The 12,097-nt window shown below is 47.5% G+C and overlaps 1 long non-coding RNA gene across 1 annotated transcript in view; it reads left to right on the top strand.

Moving 5' to 3' along the window:
* The window catches only part of LOC144338474 (uncharacterized), a 69,522-nt gene extending 59,841 nt beyond the window's left edge, over positions 1-9,681 (top strand). The window contains exons 4-5 of the long non-coding RNA XR_013412682.1: positions 2,909-4,956; positions 8,719-9,681. This is a non-coding gene — a long non-coding RNA (uncharacterized LOC144338474). The remainder of the gene's footprint in view (positions 1-2,908; positions 4,957-8,718) is intronic.
* Positions 9,682-12,097: the final 2,416 nt, after the last annotated feature.

The raw sequence follows: 12,097 nt of genomic DNA, 5'->3' as shown, positions 1-12,097 counted from the left end.
GTCAAAGCTGTACACACTGAGCCCAGTGCCTTTTAATGCTTTCTGCTTTGCCAAAACTACCCTTTTTTTTCTGCCTATTTAAACATCATCGTCAGGGCCGGGCCTGGTGGCTCACACCTGTCATCCCAGCACTTTGGGAGGCTGAAGCAGGCAGATCACGAGGTCAGGAGTTCGAGACCAGCCTGGCCAATATGGTGAAACCCCATCTCTACTAAAAATACAAAAATTAGCTGAGTGTAGTGGCGGGCGCCTCTAGTCCCAGCTACTCAGGAGGCTGAGGCAGGAGAAGCATTTGAACCCGGGAGGCGGAGGTTGCAGTGAACCAAGATCGTGCCATTGCACCCCAGCCTGGGCCACAGCGCGGGACTCCGTCTCAAAACAAGAAACAAAAAACATCATTGTCAGTATTCGTCTTCGGTTTGAGCCTCCGTTTCTTTCTCCTTTAAATGAAATTACTTAAGAGCAGATGTTTTTCAGCACTTTATTCCTCCTTCCCAGTTCTCTTTGTTTCTCCTGCTTGATTAAAAATCTTAAATAATACCCATCATGTTGGCACCAGACTCTCGTTGCCGAAACCTCATTTGGCTAAGCTGGTGCTGTGATCTCCCGGGTCTCCTAATGACCTGCTTCAGCGTGCGCCCCTCGGTGTGTGCGGAGGAAGCTGTGTCCCTCACGTTGATTGGTCAGAAACGAACACAACAGCTCCTCTGCCAGTACGATGCCCCGGGCTGGGCTCTACCTGTCGGCTCCCTGAGGGAAGGTGGCTATGCCATTTCTCATGCTGCCTTCTTGAATAGTACCCAGAGTGCATCCACAAAATAATGCTGTGGCATGCTGAATTACAGCCCCGTCGTATACAGGTCCTTATCCTTAAAACCCATGAATAGCCTGTAATGAGGCTGAGGTGGGTGGATCACCTGAGGTGAGGAGTTCAAGACCAGCCTGGCCCACATGGCGACACCCCATCTCTACTAAAAATATACAAATTGGCCGGGCGTGGTGGCTCACGCCTGTAATCCCAGCACTTTGGGAAGCCGAGGGGGGGTGGATCACAAGGTCAGGAGATCGAGACCATCCTGGCTAACGCAGTGAAACCCCGTCTCTACTAAAAATACAAAAAAAAAAAAAAAAAATTGGCATGATGGCGGGCGCCTGCAGTCCCAGCTACTCAGGAGGCTGAGGCAGGAGAATGGCATGAACCCAGGAGGTGGAGGTTGCAGTGATTCAAGATTGCGCCACTGCACTCCAGCCTGGGCGACAGAGCAAGACTCCATCTCAAAAAAAAAAAAAAAAAGGAAAAAAGAAAATTAGCTCGCTGTGGTGGTGCGAGCCTGTAATCCTGGCCACTCAGGATGCCAAGGCAGGAGAATCGCTTGAACCCGGGAAGTGGAGGTTGCAGTGAGCCGAGATCACGCCATTGCACTCCAGCTTGGGTGACAGAGCCAGACTTCATCTCAAAAACAAACATAAGCAAACAACACCACTAAAACACGAATAGGGTTACATTATATGGTCACAGACTTTAAAGATGCAGTTCAGTTAATGATCTTGAGATGGGAGGATGATATTGGATTATTGACGTGGATCCTCAATGTCATCATAAACAAACACGAATAGGGTTACATTACATGGTAACAGACTTTAAAGATGCAGTTCAGTTAATGATCTTGAGATGGGAGGATGATATTGGATTATTGACGTGGATCCTCAATGTCATCATAAACAAACACGAATAGGGTTACATTACATGGTAACAGACTTTAAAGATGCAGTTCAGTTAATGATCTTGAGATGGGAGGATGATATTGGATTATTGACGTGGATCCTCAATGTCATCATCAGCATCTTTCTAAGAAGGAGGCAGAGGGAGACTGGACTAGCAAGAGAGTACACGATGTCAGGACTAAAACGAGGTACGATGTTGCTGGCTTTGAAGACGGAGGAACGGGCGACAGGCCGAGAAATGAAAGGAACACAGCTCTGAAAGCTGCACAACGCAAAGGAACAGCTCCTCCCCTAGAGCCTCCGGAAGAGACACTGCCTGCTGACACCGTGATTTTAGCCCAGGGAGGCTCATTGTTGTAGTTCTGACCTCTAGAACTGTAGGACCATATACTAGTGTTGTTTCAGCCCGATAAATGATAACTTATTACAGCAGATAGCGCTTCCTGTAGCCAACCTTACTGAGACTTCAGTTGGAGCCTGTTTGGACAATGTGATAATTGGAGTTCTCCCCTTGCCATCAAAGTGACAGCTTTCAGCCTGCTATTGGGGAAGAGATGATGGCTGCCCACGGGGTCTGCCTTCCATCACAGGCTTCTATGCAAAGAGGTTTTGTTTGTGTCTTTGATGATGATGTTTGAGACAGAATCTCGCTCTGTCACCCAGGCTGGAGTGCAGTGTGGTGCGATCTCGGCTCACTGCAACCTCCGCCTCCCGAGTTCAAGGGATTCTCTTGCCTCAGCCTCCTGAGTAGCTGGGACTACAGGCGCCCGCCACCAAGCCTGGCCAATTTTTGCATTTTTAGTACAGACGGGGTTTTACCATATTGGCCAGGCTGGTCTCGAATGCCTGACCTTAGATGATCCACCCACTTCAGCCTTCCAAGGTGCTGGGATGACAGGCGTGAGCCACCACACCCGGCCTATATGCAAGGAGTTTCTAAGAAAGAGCGTGTTCAAGGAAGAGCATCAGGTAACGTGTTTTGAGAACTCACAACCTGCAGAGGCAGCAGTAAACGTGTCTGATGCACTTTCCTGAGAATGTTCAATTGAGTTAGTGTAAGAATCCCACCATTCCGGGTTCCCATGTCCTCTAACGTAGACATACCACCTCTGGCTTTGCAGAAGAAACCATCTGCAATAGAAATGACAGCAATGTCCATATTATCATTCCCTCTTATCATTAGAACAGCTGATGCCTCTGGAACTGCGCGTACCGGATTGAATCCTCACAAAGGGAAAGTCGGAGATTGGAGATCAGCCTCATCTGCAAGGTCAGGCAGGAGTCGTGTACCAGCTAAGCACTGACTCCAACCTGCGTGGATCTCACCGCAAAGCACAGGCTAATGTTAACCCCCAGGCCATTTTCATGTGGATCCAGTCTCTGGGACACATCGCGTGTCATTTACATCAAGACTGAGCTTGCGGGAGGGAGGTTTTATCCTGACAGGACAGACCTTCTGGGTGTTCAGGCTAATCTCCAACCATTACCTCCACTCAGGTGTGTGTGGTAAATCCCAGTTCCTAGGAGCCCCGTGTCACTCTGACCTAATTCACTTGCTCCCTATGTACTCTCTGGCTGCGTCTGTTTTGTGTTGCTGTGAAGGAATCTTTGAGGCTGGATAATTTATAAAGAAAAGAGGTTTATTTGGCTCATGATTCTGCTGGCTGGAAAGTTCAAGATTGGACATGTGCATCTGGTAAGGGCCTCGGGCTGCTTCCACTCAGAGCGAGAGAGTGTATTCCTCTGTTTTCACACTGCTGATAAAGCCACACCCGAGACTGAGGTTGTTTTGGACTTACAGGTCCACATGTCCAGGGAAGCCTCACAATCATGGTGGAAGGCAAGGAGGAGCAAGTCACGTTTTACATGGATGGCAGCAGATCTCGTGAGACCCGTCCGTTATCATGAGAACAACATGAGGAAGACCCGCCCCCATAATTCAGTCATCTCCCATTGGATCCCTCCCACAACCCATGGGAATGATGGGAGCTAGAAGATGCGATTTGGGTGGGGACACAGAGAGGAAGGGGAGCCGGGTGTGCAGGGACCACATGTAGAGACAGGACACAAGAGAGAGCGAGCGAGAGAGAGTGGGGAGCGTCCAGGCTCTTTGGAACAGCCAGCTTTCGTGGGAACTCATAAGAGAGACACTCTCAAGGATGAACACTAATCTGTGCATGAGGAATCCACTCCCGTGACCCAAACACCTCCCATTACTCCCCACTTTCAGCATTGGTGATGAAACTTCAGCACGAGGTATGGAGGGGTACAAACATCCCAACCATAGCATTTCTGAAACCATGCAATGAAACCATCATTGTCATAGCAACTCTCAGAAAAGCAGCTCTGAAGTGGGAACGATGCATTCTCTGCCTCTCACCAGCATCATGATTTTCAGACTCTGGAAATTTTGCTTTTGCCTGTTGTGGGTTTGCTCTGTCTTTTCAATAAATGTATCTCTAGCAACAACAAGTGGCTTCTCCCTTGTGAATGCCTTACGAGAAGTGAGGTAAACACAGTGTAGTGGAAATATCGGGATGCAGCAGGAGCGCCTCAGAAAATGAGATCCTGTCCTCCAATATCTCCTTTCATCATTGGTGCTGGTGCGATTCATCTGTCCTTGCTTTGCAGTAGAGAGGTAAACAAATTTCAAACCCAACGGGCATCCCTGGTTGCTCCCTCCCCTCTGTCCAGTTAGTGACGGTGTGAGCCATCCTCCTTTTTTTTCCGGTCCTAGTGGTCTAGCAGGAGACAGCATGCCTGAGTCTGGAGAAATCCCACTGGAAGAGACCTGCATGGTGAAGAACGTCCTGACTCCTCCCAAGAAAGACAAATGGCAGTCTTCTAAGGTACTGGCCGATGATGGAGCTCCCATTAGTCAGACGCATGTGCCCCAGACTTGGAATCAGGCACAAGAACATGGCTATAGTCTGGATGATGGTGCCTCTGCCAAATTCACGTGTCGGAACTTAACCCCCCAGATAATGGGTATTAGGAAGCGTGGGCCATCAGGAGGTAGGATGACTGCCCTCATGCATGAGCTTGACAGATTCTGCTGGCTCCTTCTGCCCCTCTGCCATGTGAGAACACCAGGAAAGCACCATCTCTGAAGCAGAGATAGAGCAAGCCCTCAGCAGACGCTACGCAGCCCTCAGCAGATGGAGGCTGAGAACTGGGAGAAGGGTCTTTATTGCTTGAGCTTATGGATGGCAGGAGGCATCGGGGTCTAAGGTGAGACTCCTTGTGTTTGAATCTTCCATGTATCCTAAAAAGTCATGAAAGGAACGAGACTCTGTTCACACACTCTTTCAAGTTTCTTTTCTTCTTCTTCTTCTTCCTTCTTCCTTCTTCTTCTTTCTTCTTCTTCTTTCTTCTTCCTCCCCTCCTTCTTCCCCTTCTTCTTCCTTCCCCTTCCCCTCTTTTTTCTTCTTTCTTCTTCTTCTTCTTTTGTTTGAGATGGAGTCTTGCTCTGTCGCCCAGGCTGGAGTGCAGTGGCGTGATCTCGGCTCACTGCAACCTCCGTCTCCCAGGTTCAAGTGATGCTCCTGCCTCAGCTTCCCAAGTATCTGGGACTACAGCGCCTGCCACCACACCCGGCTCATTTTTGTATTTTTATTAGAGATGGGGTTTCACCGTGTCAGCCAGGATGGTCTTGATCTCTTGACCTCGTGATCCACCCGCCTCAGCCTCCCAAAGTACTGGGATGACAGGCGTGAACCACCGCACCTGGCCCCTAGTTCCCTCTTCTATAAAATGCAGGAATGATAATATAGGTTGACCGTTCCTCATCTGGAAGTCCAAAACCTGAAATGCTCCAAAATCTGAAACTATTTGAGCACCAGCGTGGTGCCACAAGTGGAAAATTACAATGATACTAAGGTGGTATGTGTCAGGATGTTCATTGATGAAGGACAAGGAACTCTTGATCTTATGTGCAAAGTCACAGTCAAAATGCAGTCAAAACTTTGTTATATGCACAAAATTGTTAAAATGTATAAAATTACCTTCAGGTCATCTGTATAAGACGCTTATGAGGCCGGGCGTGGTGGCTCATGCTTGTAACTCCAGCACTTTGGGAGGCCGAGGCGGGTGAATCATTTGAGGTCAGGGGTTCGAGACCAGCCGGACCAACATGGTGAAACCCTGTCTCCACTAAAAATTCAAAAAAATTAGCCAGCTGTGGCGGCATGCACCTGTCATCCCAGCTACTGGGAGGCTGAGGTAGGAGAATCCCTAGGAGTGCTACTGCACTCCAGCCTGGGTGCCAGAGCAAGACTCTATCTCAAAAAAAAAAAAAAAAAAGAAAAAGATGCATGTGAAACATAAACAAATTTTGCATTTAGACAAGAGCCCAATCCCAAGATATCTCATTAAATATACAAATATAACAAAATCTGAAAAAAAATGTTTGAAACACTTCCAGTCCCAGGCATTTCAGATAAAAGATCCTCAACCTGTATTAACTTTCTGGTTTTCTGAGAAAATGAAATGAATGGTTTTAAATCAAGAATTGGACACAGGGCTTGGTTCTTAGTAAGTGCTCAGAATGTTCTTGTCATTCTTATTATAGTCCTCAACAATCCTAACGATTATTCAGTATTTCTCCTACTTGTCAAGAGCAGGAACAAATTCAATCTTTTCCATGTATGCACTCCTCTTCGTTTGCTGATTTCTCTATAAAATACCCATGCGCTTTTTTTCCCCCAATAGGTTTTTGGGCCCATCTGCTCTTTGTTTTGCAGAAGGGAATTAGAAGAAATTAGGCTGGCATCACCAAAAGTCTTTTCTCTCTTTGAAAATTATTCTTATTTTCCACCAATCTCTGACAGCATCTTTATCTTCACCGAAAAGAATCCATGTGGAAAATGCCTTCCCTTCCACACAGTTCACTGGAGACATGTGAAAACCTGCAACTGACATTCCTGGCTTTACTCAAGTTTCTGAGGAAAGGGCTCAGCAGAGAAATAATTCCTTCCAGGGACTTTAGGCTATGACCTTGGGAACTGAAATCCGGAGACAAAGGGAACGGGTGTTTGCCTTCACCTCATGAAAGGTGAATGATGTTCTGCGGTTGCAATGGCTTATGTATTTCCTTCCTTTCCTTCCCTCCCTCCCTCCCTCCCTCCCTCCCTCCCTTCCTTCCCTTCTTCCTTCCTTCCCTTCTTCCTTTCTTCCCTCCTTCCTTCCTTCTCTCTCTTTTTCTCTTTTCTTTCTCTTTCTTCTTTCTTTTCTCTTTTCTTTCTTTTTGAGACAGTTTCCTTCCTTCCTTCCTCCTTGTTCCTGTTTCTTTCTTTTTCTTTTTTTTTTTGAAACAGAATCCCTTCCTTCCTTCCTCCCTCCCTCCCTCCCTCCCTCCCTCCCTCCCTCCCTTCCTTCCTCCCTCCCTCCCTCCCTTCCTCCCTCCCTCCCTTCCTTCCTCCCTCCCTCCCTTCCTTCCTTCCTCCCTCCCTTCCTTCCTTCCTCTTCTTTAAGACAGAGTTGGGATGGAGTCTCGCTCTGTTGCCCCGGCTGGAGTACAGTGGCACGATCTCAGCTCACTGCAAGCTCCGCCTCCCAGGTTCATACCATTCTCCTGCCTCAGCCTCCCTAGTACCTGGGACTACAGGTGCCCGCCACCATGCCTGGCTGATTTTTTGTATTTTTAGTAGAGATGGGGTTTCACCGTGTTCGCCAGGATGGTCTCGATCTCCTGACCTCGTGATCCGCCCACCTCGGCCTCCCAAAGTGCTGGGATGACAGGCGTGAGCCACCGCGCCTGGCTGTCACTGGCCATTTTTAATTTTTTGTTTTCTTTTTTCAGATGGAGTCTCACTCTGTCACCCAGGCTGGAGTGCAGTGCTGCAATCTCTGCTCACTGCAACCTCCACCTCCTGGGTTCAAGCGATTCTCTTGCCTCAGCCTCCCAAGTGACTGGGACTACAGGTGCCTGCCACCACGCCCAGCTAATTTTTGTATTTTTAGTAGAGACAGGGTTTCACCATGTTGGCCAGGCTGGTCTCGAACTCCTGACCTCAGGTAATCCGCCCACCTCGGACTCCCAAAGTGTTGGGATTACAGGTGTGAGCCACCACACCCGGCCCATTTTAAATTATTGTAGTATTCTATTTTTAAACTCACATCCCTTAAACGTATTTAGTTCTTATTTTTAGTCACCGCCAACACTAGGACATAAAACCATAATAACTTCAGCAGTTTATAAAACCCTTGACATTTGAACACCTGTAGGAACCAATCATCTGAGATTATTTAAACCACACTTATGTGAAATTAGAGAATGAATTGCAGAATCCCTTTAGAACTGTGGACTTCTTCAGCCCAGAGGTTATCGATTCTTTATCTACTTTATCTACCGTCTTATCAGTCAGTCAGCGGGAAATAAATCCGCATTTGTTGAACAACCTGCTGACCAAATTAATGAATATGCCTTGGTGCTTTCTTGCAATTCTGTGGCTTAATTAAGGATCTTTAAAAATATTAGTTTTTCGGCTGGGCGCAGTGGCTCACGCCTGTCATCCCAGCACTTTGGGAGGCCGAGGCGGGTGGATCACCTGAGGTCGGGAGTTCGAGACCAGCCTGACCAACATGGTGAAACCCCGTCTCTACCAAAAATACAAAATTAGTCAGGCGTGTTGGTGCATGCCTGTAGTCCCAGCTACTTGGGAGGCTGAGGCAGGAGAATCATTGAACCTGGGAGGTGGAGGTTGCGGTGAGCTGAGATTGTGCCATTATACTCTAGCCTGGGCAACAAGACTGAAACTTCATCTCAAAAAAAAAAAAAAAAAGTAGTCTTTCATCCAGTTTTTTAAATAAAAAACTTGATGAAAAAATACTAGTTTTCCATGCCGTTTTTTAAGAAATTGGTGGTCTATATCAAAAGATAGGAGCTGGAGCATATAAATACATAGAATAGCAGGGGGCTTTTCTGTTCTTTATTGATTGTGCTTGTTTGTTTTCGATGCCCTCTGACACAGTAAGTGACCTTTCTCTACCCAGACAATGCTTCACTGTATACCAGCTCATACAACGAGAAGAAGTTCGCACGGGCACGCCAGCACGATCTTCAGAATCCCTGTGGGTAAACACAATGACCCTGCCGGCTTTTGAGACCAGACGCCAAGAACTTATTCTTTCCCTGATACTATTGTTCCTCCTAATGTCTTTGACATTGGAATTCGATTGAGAAAAAACGAGAGAGCGAGGGGGGATGCTGGTGGCGTTTGACAATTTGTTAAGGAGTGAGTATCAAAAACTACTTACTACAGAAGTAGAAATTTCAGAGGGTAGCTCTAAACCCAACTGTTCCAGTAGGATACCCGCTTTACGAGGGGAGGAGGGGGGATCTTAAAAGCCTCACAGTTCAGTTGGGTCTTAAGAGTCTCACAGGTGGGTCAGGTGCAGAGGCTCACGCCTGTAAAACCAGCACTTTGGGAGGCCGAGGAGGGTGGATCACCTGAGGTCAGGAGTTCAAGACCAGCCTGACCAACACGGTGAAACCCCGTCTCTACTAAAAATACAAAAATTAGCCAGGCGTGGTGGCGGGCGCCTGTAGTCCCAGCTACTCAGGAGGCTGAGGCAGAAGAATTGCTTGAACCTGGGAGGCCGAGGTTGCAGTGAGCCAAGATTGCACCATTGCACTCCAGCCTGGGCGACAGAGCAAGACTCCGTCTTTAAAAAAAAAAAGAGTCTCACAGTTCATCAGGGTTCTTGCACGAGACGATGAGGATAAGGGTAGGTGAGCACGCGGAAAGGGTGAGAACAGGTCATTTGTGTTGGAGAAAAGAAGGAAGACAGAAAAGCCGGAAGACCGCCTGGGAAGTCAACCTGCCCCAGCAGATACAAAACTACAGCCAGCAGAAGCCGTCATAGACCCCTGACCTGTGCACAGCTTTTTCCATCCTTTATTTAAATAGAACGCTGCCTTTGAAAAAAAGTTTTAATAAACATGAAAATCATAAATCCTTATTTACGTAAATAATATATCCTGGTCTTATTCTTAGAACCACTGATTTTTCACGGCTCATTAAGAAAGCTGGGCGCAGTGGCTCACACGCCTGTCATCCCAGCACTTAGGTGGGCAGATCACGAGGCCAGGAATTCGAGACCAGCCTGACCAACACGGTGAAACCCCGTCTCTACTAAAATACAAAAAAATTAGCCAGGCGTGGTGGCGGGCACTTGTAGTCCCAGCGACTCGGGAGGCTGAGGCAGGAGAATCGCTTGAACCCGGGAGGTGGAGGTTACGGTGAGCCGAGATCGCGCCACTGCACTCCAGCCTGGGTAACAGAGCAAGACTCCGTCTCAAAATAAATAAACAGAAATAAATACACATAAAGAACTTGGTCCTCAGTCAGTCGGTGGCAGGATAGAATCTCCAGGGGCCCCTCTTTTCTTACCCGGTCATGAAAATTTAGCCATCAGAGAGGGGTCAGAACGGCCGACTTCTCACACGCCTGGAAGGCTGAGAATACCTTTATGCTTGTTTTCCCTCCTCCTCAGCGAGTATGCCCATTGCTACTTTCTAAGTGTCTTGGAGATGTTTATATTACAGTTTTGCATTTTGTGACAAGTTCCGTAGAGTCTGCTTTTGGCCAGGAGCCTGGTAACCTACCTTCCTCACACGACGTCTCAGGCCTGTTCACAGCCACTGAGTCCACACCGTGTTTTAAACACCCGGCATTGAGTAGAAGCTCAGCCGTGGAAAGCAATTCTTTTCCTCACGGCTCTGCCCTCCAGTGACACACAAGGCAGATTTCATGTGCAAGACACATGGATTTCCGCAAGATACAATTAATACTGTGTCACCTTCTGCTCTGAAAGTTGCCTTTGTTGATTGCACTGCAAAATTGAAAGTTGGCAAGGTGAGAAGTAGTTTCCTGTGACAATACATTGTGATTTTTTTTTTTCCTGTAAGAAATTTAAGATGACAGCCAGGCGTGGTGGATCCTGCCTGTCATCCCAGCACTTTGGGAGGCCGAGGCGGGTGGATCACCTGAGGTGGGGAGTTCAAGACCAGCCTGGCCAACATGGTGAAACCCCATCTCTATCAAAAATATAAAGACTTACCTGGGTGTGGTGGCGTCATCCCAGCTACTCGGGAGGCTGAGGCAGGAGAATCGCTGGAACCCGGGAGGCGGAGGTTGCAGTGAGCTGAGATCGCACCACTGCACTCCAGCCTGGGCAACACAGCAAGACTCCACCTAAAAAAAAAAAAAAAATTCAGATGAGATGACGGCTAAAGTTTTAGGAACAAGGAGTGAGACGGCTATGGGGGAAATCCCACTGTTTAAATGTAGGGAAGAGGTGAAGAAAAGGGAGAGGAAGCAAGGAGCCCAGAAACACACAGCAAGCAGACACGCCCAAGTTCAGAAAGAGTCTGAAAAAGTTCACTTGCTTCGTTCCAAGAAAAACCCGAATGTACCTGGATTCAGAGAAGTCGTTTAGTCCATGATTTGATTTTTTTTTTTTTTTTTTTTTTTTTGAGACAGTGTCTTGCTCTGTCTCCCAGGCTGAAGTACAGTGGCGTGATCTCAGCTCACTACAACCTTTGCCTCCTGGGTTCAAGCAATTCTCCTGCCTCAGCCTCCCCAGTAGCTGGGATTACAGGCACCTGCCACCACAGCCGGCTAATTTTTGTATTTTTTGTAGAGATGGGGTTTCACCATGTTGGCCAGGCTGGTCTCGAACTCCTGACCTCAGGTGATCCACCTGCCTTGGTCCCCCAAAGTGCTGGGATTATAGGCATGAGCCACCAACCTGGCTAATTTTTGTATTTTTAGTAGACATGGGGTTTCAGCATGTTGGCCAGGCTGGTGTTGAACTCCTGACCTCAGGCGATCCACCCGCCTCAGCCTCCCAAAGTGCTGGGATGACAGGCGTGAGGCACCGCGCCCGGCCAGAGGCTGTGAGTTTCTGATGTGAATTTTTGTTTTGACTTCATATGCACCACGGACAAATGTATCCCCCTTTGATGACTGTAAATTCCTTCTCTAGTCATTTTCTTCTCAGATCTTAGCAAGCCTTTTTTTTTTTTTTTTTTTTTTTTTTTTTTTTTTTTTTGATGTTAACCCTTGTCTCTTTGAGCCAAATCAAATACATTAATTATTGGAGCCAGGAGAACAGTTATAAAAGGGTCTGGGACAAGGATTAACATTCTCCTTTTCTTGGCTGGTCTCTTTTGTCCTGAAATCTTTCTTTGACTCATTCATAGTAAAATACGTATTTTTCACACTCCTCCCTTCCTTTAGCAAACGCCAGAGGCTTCAATGCATTGAGAGCAGACGCTTCTCATTATTTGTAATTATCCCCTCAGCCGAATGCAAGAAGAGGGTCCCGTGGGTAAAGCAGGCTGTTGATGAAAACGCCAGCGTTTTTA

Source organism: Macaca mulatta, chromosome X (assembly GCF_049350105.2).
Source record: "Macaca mulatta isolate MMU2019108-1 chromosome X, T2T-MMU8v2.0, whole genome shotgun sequence".
Classification (NCBI taxonomy): Eukaryota; Metazoa; Chordata; class Mammalia; order Primates; family Cercopithecidae; genus Macaca; species Macaca mulatta.
This window is presented reverse-complemented; position numbering and strand designations above follow the sequence as displayed.